The sequence below is a fragment of the Astatotilapia calliptera genome, chromosome 10, assembly GCF_900246225.1.
Source record: "Astatotilapia calliptera chromosome 10, fAstCal1.2, whole genome shotgun sequence".
Lineage (NCBI taxonomy): Eukaryota > Metazoa > Chordata > Actinopteri > Cichliformes > Cichlidae > Astatotilapia > Astatotilapia calliptera.
Genome location: NC_039311.1, coordinates 4,643,946 through 4,663,477, shown reverse-complemented (window position 1 = coordinate 4,663,477; position 19,532 = coordinate 4,643,946). Strand labels below are relative to the sequence as shown.

Here is a 19,532-nt window from a genome sequence, read left to right as displayed (position 1 = left end):
TGATGACGACAAGACTGCAGTCTTTGTTCACAAACAACACAAAAACTTGTTGTGAGTTGCTTTTTACAGATTTTGCCAAACTAAGTTCAGTGCCTGGCTGCCAGTCTCTTATAGATCTAGTGGTAACCTAGATAAGTCTTCTTATCTAGCTTGAATATGAAAAATATCAAACTTTTCTGTTAGAACATTTGTAACACGTCCATCCATCCATCCTTACCTATATTTGGCACTCCACCCTTTTTCTGCTGAGAACCATGGACTCAGACTTGAAGGTGCTAATTTTCATTTCTGTTACTTCACTCTCAGCTGTAAACCACTTCAGTGTGAGGCCACAGTCTAATAAATTCAGCAGAACCACATCATCCACAAAAAGCAAAGACGTGATCCTGCAGCCACCAAGGTGGAAGCCTTAAACCACTTGGCATTAATAAAAATTGTAAATAGAATCAGTGACAGAGGGCAGCCCTGGTGAAGTCCGGCATCTACTGGGAATGAATCTGACTTATTGCTGGAAATGTGGACGTGGAACACGTGATTTTACCTGTGGTTGCTTTCGTTCTTGTTTTTTTTCCCCATTTGTTCAGAGCAAAGTTGACCAATGGGCCACTCTCAAAAAGAGACGCGTGGTTAAGCTTCTCAGAAAGGATTGGCTGCAGCGTAGTGTCAGTTGGACTGTGAAGGTGAGACCCACCATGACAGGAGATGAGGGATGACTTACACCTGCCTTCTTGATGCCCTCTTCAAAACAGGCCTGCTTATCTTTCCAGGATATGAGAGTGTGTTTGTACAAGCTAGGGCTGGGAAATTGAGAAAGCGGTTTACTGTTTTGAGGTTTTCTTATAAGTCTTTTGTGTGAATCTCTCAATCTCAGTGAATGGCATGCTACTGTTCTTCTTCTCCCCCGTGGTCAGTGGTATTTATAAACCATCACCAGCCGACATTTACAGACAGAGAAGCACCTTCAAGACACTATTTTCTGTACTGGGAAAAGGACAGAAAGTACTTTGTATTTAACTACCTGGATATGGAGCTGGATTGTGGTGGTGGCGAAGGGGGGGGGGGGGTTAAGTGGTGCATCTCTAATGTGTGGAAAAACATTGTGGAGGCTACAGAGAGAACCAGGGTGTCAGTAAATTCTGCAGCCTCAGTCCACAGGAATGTCATGAATTATTATTAGGAGCTGTGCACTCTGAACAAACAACTGAAGCAGACATTCAGTGTGCCAGTGAAAGAGTTAACTTTCTTCCTTTGGACTCTCACCAGGAGGGAAGAGTCAGAAAGAAAAAAGAAAGGTTAGTTTGCTTCAGACACTGATGGGGAATTCCTCTCTGTCTGTTCTGCCTTTGCCGCCTCTGCCAAGTCCATTGTGCTTCTGCCTTCCCGAGCTGTTTCATGCTCAGACAATGAAAGAGTGTTTAAATTTGCAGCAAAAAAAAGTGTTACCTTTATTCCTACTATGGCCTCATTATTTATATAATGGGCAGACACTGGCTGTTTAAATTCAGAGAGAATGAGTCTGCTGTAACCGAAGCTTTCTTTGTGCTTCCTTCATCCATCTTCTTTAATGTACATATGGGAAGCACTTTTTTCTGTCTGAGAGACATTGAAAGATTATGTGCAAAATTTACTACTGCTATACAGCACCAGGCTGAGGAGATTATCAACATTCTTCACTACATTTATGACTTTGTCATCAGCGTGTACTGTAGTGTATAAATTTCATTCTACCACATGACTCTGACATTTTATACAAGATGGACATTAAAATAACAGATCATGTCTTCATGCTTTATATCATTTATGTGCAAGATGTGAAAATCTGTAATCTGTAAGTCATTTTATGATGTATTATTAGCAACAAATTTAAAAGTACCTTTTAATATTTTAGTTCTATTTTGTGCCACCAAAACAGCCCTAAGGCATGGGCCTGGGACCTCTGTGCGTGCCCTGTAGTGTCTGGAACTGTGATGCTGGCAGTGGATCCTGTGAGCGCTGTGGATTGGGCATATTCCAGCAAACCTCTTGATCAAATGTGCTTGTTGAGAAGCTGGGTGAAAGTATTGAGCACTTGTATTGGTCCAATACACCCAATAACATGCATTTTGATGCTGTGTAAGGGCAACTGCCATCGGGCAGTATCCAAGTTGCCCCGGATGCATCCAATGGAGTGTGACTGTTAGAAAGTGCTTACGCGTAAATAAGTGTTGTATGAATGTGTGTGTCACTGGTTGAGATTATAGTAAGAAAGTGCTTTGAATGCTCAACTGACTAGAAAGGTACTACACGAGCACCTTTCTAGTCCCTAACATAGGTTTAAGCAGTAAAACCTACCTTTATATGTTTGGGAAAGGATATGAGTAACAGCAGCCAAAGGTTTTCAAGCAGAACACTGATTGTAGTTTCATAAAAAGATAATCAGAAATCAGTGATGTTCGTACTGCAGTTCATCACTTCATCTGACAATGAATGTACCCATATAAAATAATGTAAATTGTGGTCACTGGCTGTTTAATCCATTCAGTCTTCCCATTCAGTGCTTTGTACTTACCACAGAACACAGCAGTTCCATTGATTTATCACAGAGGCCACATCTTAAAGATGTGATTCATTTCACTGACTTACATGTACATCAGTTAGGAGTTTTCAAAATATATATTTTTCAAAATATATCTAAACTTGTGCAGTCACATTATAGAGATACCTCTGCAGGATATTGCATAATATGAGCCAAGACAACTTCTTTTAACTGGCCTGCTGTCTGTCTGGATTGTTTGATTCATTTTTGTGAGAATCAAGGCAGGATTCCACCTGGGAAATGCCTCTTGTGTCTCCTCTCTGTGTGTTAGATCTGACAGTCTGACAGCTGGAATGAAGTGAAAACACATCCTTTATGTTTTCAGTGTGTTTTTACCTGTGTGTTTGCCTCAAAAGATAATGCATGTAAATCTTGATATACATTTTGCATAACAGATGCACTTTGGTGCCTTGGGATATAAACTTTTTTGGGCAAGTTTTGAATCGGACATAAATGTATTCTCAAGTAAAAATATTTATCCCAGTACATGGAGGCAAGGCCAAGTAATATCATGGTATTAAAAAAAATAAAAACATTTTTGCCTTCCTTTTGACGTCTCGTACATAAGCAAAGAGTAAAGATATAGTCAGTTTCATTATATTCTCAACTAGACAAGCAGATGTGTGACGTAGGTCGAGAGAACAGTGGTATTAACTTTTGATACCTATAATGACAGTTGATAAGAGGCATTTTACTAGTATCGTTTCTTAAAGGCAAGTTTCTCAAATTCAATACAGAAATTAATATTATGTTTTTCAGGGCAGTCACTTTTATCATATTCATCTTGTGATGAAGCAGTTTTATTCTGAAGTTGTCTGGTCTCTTCAGAGATGACTGGCACCAATCCATAGGGCACAACAGCTCAGTGAATAGTTTGGTGATAAGAAGAATTAAAAATGATGCCCCTTTTATAGAAACACCTTTAAATGAAGCACCAGCAGCACACCCTCGTGCTGCTGTGCAGTTTTTCAAATGTTTAATTACTTCTCAGCTTCCTTTAGCATCAGTGGTACTTTAATAAAACTTGTAGCTTTGGACTCCCAGATAGCTAACCCCAGTTAGCTGTACCCCTGCTACTCCACTAACCTGTTCATGTTTCAAATTGAATTTACCCTCTCATGAGACACCTGCCAAGCTAAAAACTCTAGTCTGTGAAACATAACACTAGAGACTTGAGCAGCCATAGTTGATTCTGTTCCTGGGGTCATAGTAGCCCCCCTTGAAGGAAATATAAAACTGCCAACTAAGAATAAATTAGATTTTGCAAGACTGGAATTCACTTTAGCAGTAAAGCACCTGTTTGCATTAATTTTGAAATTACTTAAGTCACTCAAATTATTACTGATTAATACTGAAACTGACAAAGTATGTAATTTTGATTTAAAAAATACCAGACTCATCCTCTCCATTCAGAACAGTAGTGACATGCTTAGCTGCATGTTTTTCTTAAACCACTGGCTGTGTCATGTTCAAAAAATTTATGTGGTCTTTTTTAGGAGAAATGGCATCAATTCCACTTTACATGGAGCAGCTCTCTTTTCTAGTAATCTCATCAAATTATTGAGCCCCCAAAGTGTGATTATTCAGAGTTGGGCACACAAAGCAGAGCTACACACATATATACTATGAGTCTTCTAAAAAAGAAAGCTCCAGATCAAAGTCCTTGGTATAACTCACAAATGGACACCTTAAAGCAGATAACCTTTAGCTGAAGACGAGGAGATAGTGTTTCACTAATTTAGAAAACCTTTGTCTGGCTTGCAAAAATAGTTTTGTGCTCTATAAAAAAAGCCTTCTGTAAAGCTGGGACATCTTCCAATTCATCACTGATAGAAGAAAAAAGAATAATCCCAGGTTTCTTTTCAGTACTGTAGCCAGGTTAACAAATATGGAGGACCACAAGAGCCATGCGCATGGAAATAAAGAATTCTGTGCTTAAATAATGAGTTGTAGAATAAATTCTGCATTTGTAAATTCATTTTTGAATTCCAATTTAGTAAACTGATTTTTAAAATGCTTTTTAAAAACTTCATTTCAAAACCCTTTTTCGAATTGCACTTTAATAAAGTGATTTTCACAATGCTTTTTAAAATGGCGATTCCACTCCTCATTTCAAAATCCATTTCCCTTTCCTGTTCGCTCAGGGATTAACTTTTGGATTAGCTGTTGGATTAACAACTTCATTTTAAAAATCCTGCGGCTATTCAAATTAGCCACACCGTGGGATGTAATGAGTGAAAATGTGATGTCGACATATGTGGACACGCCAGGTCCTAGGAGGTTAAAGCAGGAACTGCACACGCTAGTTTAAAGGCTGTAGGCTGCAGCCGTTGCTCTAACACTGTGTAAATGTAACAGGGCTCAGTGCTGGTTCTAATAGTCTGAGCTGCTTCCAGCTTTATTTGTGAAGAGCACAGCAGTTTACAAAACATGTAGCCAGCTCGTACAGATGTGACGTAAAATTTTCATAAGCTAAGATGACCTTAAAATAACGTGGCGACGTGCGGTGATGCTATCGTTAGCCATGTTAGCACGTTACCTTCAACAGGTGGTCAGACTGAATAAACAGGCACTCAGTCAGAGGTTGCGCTGTTTGTTTTGCTGCAGGGTCTTCACATATCCGTGTCAAGTCGAGTGTAAATCCTGAGGCTGAACGGCCTTTGTAAAAGCACACACGCTACTTAGCAGGGCGAAGCTATGAGCTAGAAAAATCCAGACAGACAGCCTGTGTCTGTCCAACCAATCAGAGAGCTCCTTACAGCCCACGGTGTGGCTAATTTGAATAGTCGCAGGATTTTTAAAATGAAGTTGTTAATCCAACTGCTAATCCAACAGCTAATCCAAAACTTTTAAAACAGCTGATATTTATTTAAACTCTCTCTGATTGTTCTGTTCAGTAATTACTTCCTTCAAACCATCAATGTGTCTATTACACTCAGTTCCTTCTAGACTGCTGAAAGAAGTCATACCATTAGTAGTCAATCTATCTCTGTTAACGGGTGGAATGGAAATTGCGATGGACCCAACCACATAGTTCACTTTACACACTTTTATTTCCCGGTTGTTGGCTCTTTTTCAGCTGCCATCCACACACAACACAACAACAACCCAGTCAGGACCCAGTTAATCATTCTAAGCCGGTGAGACGTGATCGCTGATGCCTCTCAGGTGAGTCCGCCTCCCCCGCAGCGGTGCCACAGCCCATGCCCTGCCACAACAGATTACATGCTTTTAAGATGGTGGTATTAAACTATTACTTAAAAAGCCTTTACTTTACCCTCCTGTCTTAGCGATTTATAGACTAATCTCCAACCTTCCTGTTATTTCAGAAATTCTTAAAAGACTAGTTGTAAAAAAGCTAACTGACCATCTGCAGAGGAATAGCTTATTTGAATAATTTCAGTCAAGTTTCAGAGCTCATTATCAAAACAGACAGCTGCTAATGACAGTCTTATGGTTTCTGACAGTGGATCTCTGTGCATTTCATGTTAAACCTCACCTAAGTGCAGTGATTTGATATTGTTAACCATAATATTTAATTACAAAGCAGAACACCATATTAAAGGAATTATGGTTTGAATCATATCTATGTAAAAGAATAACGGATTTGTTCGTGTAAATGTGAAGGCTTCTTCGCACACAGAAGTTCGTCACAGAGTTCCACAAGGTTCTGTGCTGGGACCACTGCTATTTACATTATACCTGATCACCTTTCATTGCTATGCAGATGATACCCTGCTTTACAGTGCTTCTGGAAAGTATTCACAGGTCAAATTGTTCCACATTTTTACTATGTTACAGCTTTATTCCAAAAATTAATTAAATTCATTTTCACCTGAAAATTCTAGATACAATATGATAACAAACTGGGTAATTATTTTTAAACTTTGACTTAAACTCTGCTTTTTTTTTTTCTTTTTTTTTTTCTTGTTATGAGATTTTCCTTTCCACTGTCGCCAACTGCATGGTCATAGGGGATTATTTCATTGTTGGAGTTTTCTCTCAAATATTTTAAGGTCTTTACCTTACAGTGTAAAGTGCTGTGAGGCAACAGTTGTTGCGATTTGGTGCTCTATAAATCAAATTGCATTGAATTGAACTGAAATTGGACAATCTCTTTTTATTCCACTAGTCTATAGATTATCTTTTCTCTCTTCTCGATGCTGCTCTCATTAACTAGAAAGGACTCTGGAAGTTTTTTCACTGAAAGGCCAGACTGTAGGAAATTAGACGGGTCTCTTTTTGTTTGCTCAGTCCATCCTGACTCATCACTGTGGGTATTTTTAGCTGTAAATTCCGGTTTGGCTTTCCCCACACCGTTCACAAGGCCTATCATATTCTTTGAGACAGAGAGGAATAATCAATGTCAAATATCAGCCGAATGACGATTAGTGGTGTACATACAAAGTTAAAAAACCTTGTGTTTCACAGTGTAGCAGCTGGATAACATGCTCACATCAGTGTGCGAATAGGCTGCCTGTGCTGTGTTTTGTCTGGCACAGCTGCCTGTATCTGCTGCATGCTCATTAAATGCTGGGCTTAAATCCGTGGTGACGCCATGCCAGCTCCGGTTACTCCCTCGGGAATACCTACTATTGTCATTCACTGGCCAGATTAAAGCTATAAAACTAAACTCTAACTAACTGTTGAATATATGTGAAGGAACAATGAGTGTATTTAAGTAATAAAGATGTCCTCCATTGGTAAACCTCAAGTAGAACTGGGGCTGGTTCTTGACTCTGCGCAATACTTTAATCTCCCCATACAATCAGATTCCTCACTGTTGAGGAGGCCAAGTGACCTGATATCCTGTTTGTCAGGAGAACAGAAATATTTCTGATTGTTGCACATCCTGCCGGTTAGCGATCTGTGGCAAATACAGCTGCCGGGCATGAAGACATATTTAGCCTCTATTGTATGAGTTTGGACACAGTCATGCTCTGTACTGAGCTTATCTTTAACGCAGAGGAATGTTTTTGAAATGAGATGTTGCTGGCTTGTCAATATGTGTGGGAGATTCTTGTAAGTTTTGTACATATGAGCTGCTAGAATTGTCGTGCAAAATTAATTATTTCCTTTTATCCTTTTATGTGCCCCTGAATCTCTGTGCACCAAAAATGCTGTCTGTGTTTTATTGAAATGAAATTATGCCATAATGTCACTTTTGCTATTAGCACCGAGAGTCTGTGCATGCCAATTGATCCTGCTGTTGTCATAGCAACATGAACCACTAAACCTCTGCGCAGCTGTTGTTATGAAAGCCCTCGAACAGCTGGGGGGCTATAGCTGTGGAGGGATTGTGGGAAACAGGTCTTTTGGTCCTCCCTTCACACCTTGACCCCAGAACCTACTAGCAAACGGAGGGGGATTTAGATATCTTAAAGATGCCCATCTGGAATTTTTTTGCTCCCTGTACAGAGATTCCATATGATTAGAGATAAAGTTTAGTCAAGAAGTTGTGAATATTCACTCATTCCTGTGGCTACCCAAAACCTGCTTTGCCATGAAAGCGAACAGTGAAAATTGAATGAACCAAATGAGGCTACATTCTCTCCCAGGGTTTGCCTGATGCATTGGAGCATATCCCATTATTGATATGAGCAAATGTTGTACACAGTGCAACAATAAAGCAATCATTTTACAAGGAGCACAACTTGTCCAGGGAGTAGCACTCTGTGAGCCCCACTCCTTCAGTCATAATAAACCCTGAAACGTGAACCAACAGCAAAGACTCATCCTCCCACTATTTGATTTAATGCAGAGCTGACTGGGGTGGTGTGAACCTATCACTACATCGAATACTACCTTTTTGTAACTCGTTCAGCATTACAATGCTTTTGCACATAGACTCTTTTGAAAGCAAGGCAGAATCTTTACATATTTACAGTAATTGTACTCCATTTTTATCTTTTTGGACTCTGCTAGACTAGCTTTGCATGATTCCCAGTTCAAAATAATCCTTATTTCATCTGATTAAATTTGCGAAAAGGGCCCTTTAAGTTCTTTTTGGTTGCCCCTTACAAACAGAAATTGTAAACAGGTGCAATCTAAATTTCATTCTGGCTTTGAGTTGGTTATTTGGAATATCAGTTATAATGGATAAAGGGGAATGGTGAGAATTCTAGTGCTTTGGATATTTAATATTTTATACGTTCCTTTTAAATATACATTTAAAACACATCCTATTAAAAAATAGGATGTGTTGCTGCACTTTCCTTGCAAAATTGCGACAAGCCTGTTGGAAATTCTTAAAATGAGAGCTATCACTTCTCACTCATTGAAAAAAACATCAAAAAATGAACATAGCCAACATGATGTAACCAACTGGTTTCTGGACAAAACCTCAGCATTAACAATTTGTCCCCTACTATATGATTAATGACTAATCCACAGACACACATTATGGAGTAGCTAAGTAGTAGTAGTAGTATTAGTAGCTATCCTTAATCCTAAAAAAACACCTTGAAACAAATGACCCCCCCCCAAAAAAAAAAAGACAACAACAAAAACAAAACAAAACTGCTGATTAGTACTAAAGGTACTAAAAGTACTGAAAGTGCTCCGAAAAGTATATACGGCATAAACACATTCAGGTGAAATTCAGTAACATGAATTAGCAGAGGTGGGGCCTAGCTATTGGCTGCCGCTGCTCCACATGTCAAACCAACTTTAAGCTTCAGCTGTATATAATGATTTTTACTGGTGTAAATTTTGGAATTTTAACATAGGAGTCTGTTGGGATTAACTGGCCTTTGGACCCAAGCTTAAATTGCCCTGAGAGGAAGAGGAACAACAATTTTTGGCTGTTCGGTGTTGCTTCGTTTTCACTTTGCTGCTTGGTTTACATGCCTGGACAGCCAAGACTCCAAGACTGAGAGCAAACTTTTCTGTTTTATAATGTCTGGTTGCAAAAATAATTTTCTTGGGAAATATAAATCTATACTGAAGTAAAATGTTATTTTCCGTAGAGGAAAATGGAAGTAGAAAAGCGCAAGTACAGATCCAGCGATTGTACCTGATACTGGGCAGATTAAGGAATGCTAATGTTTCTCTTGTGGATTTCGTGAGGAACAGGGTGATTAGACCTCCACTCTCCTGGGTGGAGACCCTCACTGCTCTAGCTTCCACTCTGATTTTTCTTTGACGTCGACAGGAAGATCAGCTGGGTCTCAGAAGGGCCATGGAGCGAGAGGAGGGGAATGGTGTGCACGGTGGGTTTTGGTATAAAGAGATTCCCCTCTAGGATCACACACAGGGGCCAGAGGGATCACCTAGGGAGGAAGAGCCATTGAGCTTAGGGAGGGCTCTGGGAAGGATTACCGTAAGGCTAAAATGTTTTCTTTGTGGCTGAAGGAAATCTAAGAAATGCTCTTACCCAAATCTCTGGTCTGAAGTGGCTGCTTGACAGCGAAACTCAACCGATAGTACTGGGAATAAATATTTGCTCCTCCCTTGAGTTCTTCAAATTTTCAGTATTTGTCACATTTATATGTTTCAGCAAACAAATTTTAATATTAGTGAAAAATATCTGCCACCATGTAAATATAAAATGCAGTTTTAATATGGCAGCAATTACTTTTTAAAATATTTTGTCCTAATGAATGAGAGCGTCATTGAAAAACTACATTTTGTATTTACACAAGTTATTTTTGCAAAATAATAAAATTTGTTTGATGATACGACATATTTAAATGTTACAAATATGCAAAAACCAAAGAAATCAGGGGGAGGGGAAATTACTTTTTCTTGGCACTGTACATCCTCAACATATTTGTTTCCCCCCAGATTTAAGTTTTTCTTTACTATCTCTGTTTTCTGATACGCCCCCTTTCAGAAGCAAAAAACCCCAAAAACTTGATACTCAATTACACACAGTTTTGAAATTTATAAATGATCCAAGTTGACTTTTGTTGAAAATAACATTTGGCGCAGTAACAACAGTAACATTGTCAAAGGTGTAGAAGAAAATGCAGTGAAGCATCAGGAGTGTTATGTGACAAAAGGACAGCAGGAAGAGCAAAAGCAAAGGTTTATAAGATGGCAGCGAGACCTACAGGAACATTAACCAAAAGAAAGGAGGCGGAGCTGGAAGTGGTAGTGTTGAAGATGTTAAAGTTTTCATTTGGAGTGACAAAACTGGACAAGACTAGAAATGAGTCTAACAGAGGGGCCGCTAAGGTTGAGTGTATATCAGAAAAAATGAGAGATGCAAGGCTAAAATGGTATGGCCGTGCAGAGGAGGGATAGTGACATGGCTGACAAAGGTTTTATGTAGCTTGAGGTGCCAAGCAGAAGGAAAAGAAAAACACCACAGAAAATATTCAAGGATGCAGTGAAGGAGGACAGGGAAAGAAGAGGATAGTAGAGAGATTGTGAGATGGAGGCACATGTTCCCCCAATGGGAGCAGCTGAAAAACGAAGGCCGCAGCATTATTAAAGTCTTGCTGCTTCATTTTCCTGTATAAAAAGTAAATGTGTTCAACTTATTTTGATGTATTTTATCACTGGAGTGGCCCTATGCCTATATCTATATCACAGCCCATCCCCACATTGTCCTTTTTACATTAACAGGCTTGACATTTTCAAGTTGAGAAAGAGCTAATAGAAATAACAAGTTCTATACAATTTAAAACAACAACAACAATAATAATCAGGATTTTCTTCCTTTTTGAATTGTCATAGGTAGCGATAAACTAGATGGATTATGGAAATGAAATGGGTTTTGGATGACATGGCAATTTGCCCAGTAAAATTAAATGTTAAATTAAATTAACCACTTTGTTTGCATCCTCAAAATAAATAAATAAATAAATAAAAAATCTCTTTCCATTTTCTTAGTGAGACTGATAAACTTTAAAGTGAGAAAAGTATCTGGGCTCAGACATCAGCAGATTTCATACCAGTCCTCCCTACTCATAGGGTGGTACCTGCATACCACACAGAGTACTCCCGACTGAGCTGTGTAGAACTGGATAAATACCATCCCTTAAGAAGCTCTGTGTTCACAGATTGCTGGAGGTAGGTGGCCTGCTGTGAGGCCGAACCACACTCCCACTGTTCTGGGGGAGCTTTAAGTGAAAGATCAGGTGTCCAGGCCTGAATGCCTGATTGAACTTAAATCTTTTACATGTGCACCAAAAATGCTCCGTGTGGATCAGTCACAGCCAGCCAGTCAACTATTCAATGGAATTTTAACCACAGCCATTTACTGACCTCCCTGTTTTCACCTCTTCAAAATTATAATCACATTTGTACAGGGTGGGCCATTTATATGGATACACCGTCATAAAATGGGAATGGTTGGTGATATTAAAGTCCTGTTTGTGGCACATTAGTATATGTGAGGGGGCAAACTCCTCAAGATGGGTGGTGACCATGGTGGCCATTTAGAAGTCGGCCATCTTGGATACAATATAGTTTCACTAGTTTTTAAAAGGACAACTTGTTTTAGACCAGTTTTCGTAGAAGTCGATCTAGAATCTGGAACAGTCTGGCTTTATTATTTTAATGTGACAGTTTATGATGCAGACTGGTTTTAAGAGGTTAAATCTGGTTTGAATGACAACTTTATATCCTTCTTAAACAAACGATTGACCAGTTGCATTCCTGCTCCTATTATTTAATAGTGTTTCAGTATTAATAATAACTTTTGCTAAATGTTTAATAATTCTATAATGTCTCAATAGGCTGGGAGTGGAGGACAGACAGACAGAAGATAATACAACAAGGTGCTGCGTTGTTGTGGGCAAGCTAATTGTAAGGTGCCATTTTCCTGTTGTGTGATGTTGGATATTATTATAAGTATCAGAAGCAAATCTATGTGCGGTTTTGTTTTGTAGAGAAATGTTGAGAAAGCGGCATCAAGATCAGTTCTTGTAATAATTTAGGAGCACAGAGTCACATGTAATTCATACTTTACACATGGTGGCATATTGTTGTTGGGTACACTGTGACTGATTACCCTGCTGAAGTTCAGTTTAACCAGTTGAATTTCAATCACCTGAGCAAACTTTATCCCTATTTCTTCAACCCCTGAATTGTTATGTTTACTCGCTTCTTGCTGTAGTTTGTCTGTGGTTCTGTTTTTTGAAGTTGTTGATTATTATGATTAACCCTTTAGTAAATGAACTGTTTGTGCACATGTTACAAGTAAACAATAGAGTCAGTTACCAATGACACATCCACACAAAAGAAGACCTGGGTTTTAGGTAACTCACTTATTCCATGTTCTTTCCTTTTTTGTTTATTACTGTTGTCTTTAGCTACTGTTTAGTTAGTGTTAGTCAACAAAAGTAGGAAGTTTAGGAACAGATAGTTTTACTTAAATTACCCATTATGAGCCTCCTCTGTCAGGCTTTTGAGACATACCACCCTAGGTGCATGTGCACTAAGAAGACAGCAAGAGGTCACCTGAGGAGTAGCCATTTACCACAATTAGTTATTGCTCTTGTTATTTTACTGGTGAGGTCAGGCTTATATTAGCAATCTCATGTAAAAATGTGACTTCATTTTCTTTAAAGTTATACTAGTTAAATATAAAGTGTGTTAAAGTGTCCTAGTCATGAATGATAAACTAGAAAAATCAGGTGATGGGAAAAACATATATTTTCTGTATGTTGTTTATAATGTTGAGCAGAAATTATGTGGCGATGGAAACCACCATCTTTAAAAAGACCATTACTTTCTAATGATACCTGGACCTCCCGGAGACCAAGAATAGGGCACTTCATTGGTTTCTAAGAAACAATTGTCTGGCTTTTGAATGTTACTTTGGGCTGGATAGTGGTTCTATATTACATTTACATGACAAAACAACCCATTAATGCCCTCAAATTGTTTTTTAGATCCTCATGACTGGAACTTCTTCCCACAAAACACTTAGTTTGCTGCCGAGTCATTGAGACAGCAAAGTAAAATTGTAGCGTTCCACTTTTAGTAAATTATAGGCACTCATTAGTGTACAGTTCATTTATCTAGTTTTTCACTGGGGACATTGATATCAAAGGGGTTGTTGGGAGAAAAAAACAGGTTAGGTTATTTTCTAATTAGCTATTTTAGAATTATTTGAGGAAAATGGAAAAACTCAGTAGCATAACACCAAAGCCAGTATAGTACATTCTGTACTGGACAGCTTTTACTCTAAGGCAGGTAAAGACTATGTTTTGCCTATTTGTGCTGTGAAGGTACTTCCTATAACGAAGAAGTCGAACTTTCATGGTTTTAAAACAGAGCAGACATGTACTTCTTGGGAAAAAAAAGCCAACAATCAACAATGTTGCCATAGTGGGTAACAACGCTTTAAGCTGTAACATTATTTCTTTGGCTAGTAGGCTACATTTACCAGTGGCTTAAGTTACTTTGCCCTTGGAATAATTTCAGATTCTATCTCTCTCTTTGATGTAAAAAATACACTAACTGGTGTTTTTGTTTGTCAGTTTCGTACGTTGGAAGAATGGAAATGATCACATAGCACCACAGCATGCTACAGCATTACATTACAGCTGTACTACTGCTACCCAGTACAGCAGTAGTTTAGTGCTATTTCACGCAGGATCAACTCTAAAATGTTTGTGAAGCAAATGGTGAAAGTCATAGTCCTATATAGTCATAGTCCATATAAGGATAGGATTGTAGTATCTGAGGGTTGCATGTTGTTATGGTGGGTAGAACTATATGCTCAAGTCAAGAAGAGATTGACCCAGGGGCCCTTCTCTATGGAGTCGGCATATTCTCTGTCACATGTACTGGGAATTGGCTACAGCTGTGAATGTGAATGTGAATGAATGCCTGTCTCTAAGTGTTAGTTGTATGTCAGATTGGCAGGCTGTCCAGATGATATCCTCTCCAGCCACCTGTATTCCACCAAAGGAAGGTTTCAGAGTCACTCTTGATATCGTTCATCAAGCCTCCAGTTTGAAATGTCTGATTCTATATTGTAGCTACTCTATGTATCAATTTCTATAAATGTACCTTCCCTAGGAAGAGCTTAGTTAAGAAGTTAAGAGTTAAGAACTAAAACAATGGAGGAGCTGTACACACATGGCAATCTAGTTTTTTGCCAAGCGGTGTCTGGTTATACTAAGCCATTTGTCTCCACGTACACACAGGCAAGACTAATCGCACAGCCAGTCTTCATGTCCTCTCAGCCCCTAAGTGTCCCCCACCTCCTACCCTCTACACCCAGAACCTCCACCACGATTCCCCACCAAGGATTGTTTTACGCTTAATTTTGTTAGACTTAATGAGATTTCACTAATTAAATCTCCTCCTGGTTGGAGGAGACCCCCTACCTCCCTTTACATTACCCCCCTTCCACTTACTACCACTGCTGCCCATGGAGATTGTGCTCGTTTTAGACAAATAAACTTTTTTTATGAGAAACAGGACAGTGGGAGTTTTTCAAATTTGATTGGGTTTGTAAGGGCAGGAAAAGATGAGCTGCAATACAATAGAAGTGGCAGTTTATGTGTATTAACTTCAGTACTGCTGTTCTTCAGCCATATTTTGAAGCACAGTAGCCAAAGCTTTAAAGCAACTCCAAGTGACAGGTCATCACAACCATGCACACATGTTCCAAATACATGTCCCTAATAATAATCCCTGCTTAGCTGCATTGGAGTGCTAAAAGGGAAGTGCTGAAGGGTGGGACTCTCTCAGTTCAAGCAGTGAGGCCTTGGAGGTCATTGTTGACAGCAGCCGGTTGCCCTGCTATTGTGGATGACCCAATGGGACTCTTGCAATGACTATAGTGGGAGCCAACCTCCTGTTTCCCGTTTGAGTCCCGGACACCTAGTGCCAGCTTCGCCGCTTGGCTCCCTGGCCAAGAAGTCCATTATACCCCTAACACTCCCCCATCTTCTCCCTCTGAAGCCTCTGTGTCCATTGTAGCCCTGCTCCCCCATCCTCTGTCTGATTTATGCACATGCACATACACACCAAACAGCCTCACATGTGTGCTGTGGCCCTCGGGTGGGCGAGTGGGCAATGTGCCCGTTTCAGATGTGAGTGCTTCCTTGATGAAGGCCCATGCTGATCGGATTTCTGCCACCTGTCATTCAGTTTAGGAGGCAGGAAAGGGGGCAAGATTGCTAGTGGGTGGTGTGGAGTGAGAGGGTTGGGGATGGACTTGGGGGGTGGCAGCACAGGAGAGATGCCATGGCAATCTGGCTCAGGTCCTGCAGCCCACTGCTGTTTCAGTAGTCTCAGAGCCTCTCAGACTCAAGCGGTCCTTTTTGGTCAGTTTATTTTTTTCTTAAAGTTCCTGCACAATAAGGTACATATCTTCTCTGTGATTGAAAGAACACAATCAGTGCAGTTCAGTGGACTCAAAGAAAAATCCATGTTGGTTATTGCCAACGTTGTATTTGCTATGATGGCCAGAGGCTTTTTATTGCAGCCTAGCAAATCTAGATGGGGTTTTTCTTTTGGCCATCCTTTTCCAAAAAAATATTATACTATTAATAATTATCCCTTGGTGTAAGTCATTCTCAGTAGCCCAACATATTTATTATGAATTAGGTCCTTATAGATTGTTGCTGGTTTAGTTAAACTAGCATGGAGATGCTAATAGACAGTGCATATTATACATATCTACTTTATAACTACAGTTACTGTAACTGGGGAAAAAAAGGACAAAAATGTTAACACTGTATCTATTACAGGTATACCTCATGTCGTTTAGCTGGTTGCTTTTGACAGATCTGAAGCTGTATATGTGCACTATAGCTTTCACAACAGACTACAAATAATAATGCTGATATTTTAAGAAGTAATGAAATGATTTTAGGTACTAGTTGGGCAACAAAATACAAAATTCACCTTCAGATAGATATTTTCTTCCAAACTTCTGTGACTTGAATGTGTTTGACACTTAAGTTCTTCATTAATATCCTCACTATGCTTTCCCCTCCATCACATTTGCTACCTCTGTGCTTAACCAACATCCTCCAATCCATCCATATCCATTTCTCTCTCACCCGGGCTCTTTACCCTACCAACCCTAATTGTAATTACGTTGATTTAACTTAGACACATGCGGCTCCCTCCCTGCCATCTGAATGGAAGCTTATTAGTTTGAATATTTTTTTTTATATTTATTTATTCCAATTTCTCAGGGTCCCTGTCGGCATTTCCAATTACTCTTGTCGTGCGGCTGTAATTGCCTCCATGCTAATGGCCGCCAGACAATCGTGCTAAATGAGGTGAGGCCGAGAGGCTAGGAGCCTGACTTCATTAAGATCTAATGGGATTTTATAAGGGGGACTGAAGACCCAGCTCATCAAAAAGAGGGAGATGGAAGGAAAACAAAACAGATGGAGGGGGAGAACCAAATCACCACCACACTAACTTAGCTTGCTCCTTTCCATGGCACTCCGATGACAAAACAGAACAGGTTACTCTTCTTGCACACGAATACTACCTAATTATAGAGAAATACAGTGCTACTGAAAACTGCACAGTGCCTTACAATGAAAAAACAGACGCTGCTAAAGAGATAAGTGCGCATCATTTCTCTGGTTGTCCAGTTGATCATAAAAAGCAGCAATTTTATGTATCTCAGGCTGTTGGAAACAGTCTCAAGGCAACTGTTTCTTTATTGGCAAAGTAACATCGTATATATAAATGATATATTTGTGGATAGACTAGAACGTCGAGGTCAAGTCCTCCCACATTTTTCACACGTTATTCTCACAGAGAAAGATGCGAATGCATAGCATGCACACAAAACCATGTTATGAGACCAAAGCAATACTGTAAAACTGCATACAAGTTAAATCACGAAACCAGAAACTAGAGAGGGCACGCGTAATATTTCAGAGCTGGTATTGTGATTATCTTATGATGTATTGTTGTAAACATATGTACTTGGGTGCAGGTTTCACTTCATCATTGGGGAATGTACATTAAGTTGGTCTTAGAAGTCCTTTTCCAAGAAACGTTAAAGATCAAACACTATTTCCTACATTCTGAGGATTTTTACTGCAACTCCTTTTTCTGCATCAATGTAGTGGTTAAAATCTCTACATTTGGGAGAAGGAAACAGGTAACAGTTCAACATATAATAAAATACAGTAAGGCTCTCAGGCATTCTTTATCATTTTCACATATAGAAGTGCATAGATACGCTTTCTAAATATCAGAATAGATGTGTCTCCTGCATCTTCCTCCTGAAGAATGCACCTATGTATGGAAGAAGATGATACTGGTCATGCTGTTTCTTTCCTTCACATGTTTGCTTTGGTAAAAAGGACCTCAATTACAAATGACTAATCGTAGATATGATCCTTGATATGTTGTCTTGGAAAGTGCAGAAACAAATTCAAATGTGCCTCCACGGCACGTGATCGCCTACAAGTTCTCTTCTCTGCCTTTAACGTAATACATATTTGACCCATCACCTACATAGAACCTGATTAGGTAGAATTGCAATATCCATCTGAGTCACTGTATTCAAGATGGTTGAGCAACATGGCAGCTTTCAAAAACCAGTGCCCCCCTCCTATGTATTTTTAGTTGATAAATTCCAGGTTTATGAGAATTAACCAATAATTCACCTCTCCTCTGGTTGGAAAAAAGTCCAGTTGTGTGGAAATCCATATAAAAACATCTCTTCAGCTAATGTTATCTGTAACCTTGTTAAACATTATCCTGATTAATTTATTGGTTCAATTGATTACTTAGTTTTACACAATAGAAACATTTTTTATTTTTATTTTCTGAGGTTCTTTTGTGTGTGTGTGTTTGTGTGTGTGGGTCAGGCAGGGGTAATTATTATGAATTTCTGAAAAACGACAATTACAAAACAAATCAAACATTATGCAGCATAAACTTTATAGTGGGGTTGTGAGTGCTGCACTGAGACATACAAGCAATTCTTGAAAGATCTGCTGTCAACTGGTCGACTGTTTCTTTTTTTAAATTAATTTTAGTCATCTTGTTTTAGATCAGAGACAATGCAAATGTATCTGTTCTTTCGACAACATGCAAATATGAATCCCAGAACCGCTATCCAGGGAAATTCAGTGATATAAATAGTGGTGAAGAATTGCAAAGTGTATGTGGACACAGTGGAAATAAGGCCAATTATCCAGAAGCTAGATCTGCTGTGGATTCCAGAAAGGTAAAACTGAGTTTTTATTTCATTTTTTAACAATACAATGTTGACTTTATTTCGTTTTAAGAACATAATGTTTAGTTTAAAACTGACATATTAAATAATGAATCATGCGTTTTTAAGTTCTACAGGTGTACTGCCTATATATACATACAGGTGTGACATATACCCAAGGTGTTTTTAAGTCAGAGCAAGCATAATCAAGTAATGATGAACTAAACCTGTGTTAATACACTGCAAAGAAGTCTGCTCATAGTAAACTGAATTGGTTGGTTTTATTATTGTGCCATGGACAAAAAAATCACCAGCCAGGTTTATAAACCACCATAATTTAAAAACAGTGTTCCATAGAAGCTACAATAAAATGAACATTTTTAGTAAAATACATCGATCCTTGTGTTTTTGTTCTCTAGACTTTAGGCTCAAATGTAGCTTACAGTTAATAGACTTAAGGTTAAAATATCTGATCTGATTATCTGACAAAACCCTTCTAGATTCTCAAACACTTCATCAAATATGTATCCTCAGCTCGTCACACATATATTCATATGACCCGTTTTCCTCCAAGAGGTTTATAAATCTGCCAATTTTAAGTGCTGGGAAGAATTCCTGTTCTCAACTTGATAAATTTGCTATAACAAAAAGCTTCAGAATTGTCCTTATTTTTAAAATGTTGTTTAAATACATGTTTAATTCCATAGAGAAAAATGTGATTTACTCCAAAGCCAGACCTTCATTTCTGACATTTCAAGCAAAAAGCACTATTTTCTTACTATTTCATATTTTTGATCTACACTGTTAAAAAAAACATCCTAAAACAACGGTAATATTCCGGCAGCTGGG

The 19,532-nt window shown here is 38.8% G+C and overlaps 1 protein-coding gene across 4 annotated transcripts in view; it reads left to right on the top strand.

Moving 5' to 3' along the window:
• The window catches only part of LOC113030016 (pbx/knotted 1 homeobox 2), a 107,009-nt gene that overhangs the window by 14,327 nt on the left and 73,150 nt on the right, over positions 1–19,532 (top strand). The window contains exon 2 of one of the 4 annotated variants that reach the window (XM_026181039.1): positions 5,655–5,743. The exons of the other annotated variants lie outside the window; for them this stretch is intronic. The gene's annotated coding sequence lies outside the window, so the exon portion shown is untranslated. The remainder of the gene's footprint in view (positions 1–5,654; positions 5,744–19,532) is intronic. 4 annotated transcript variants of the gene reach the window in all.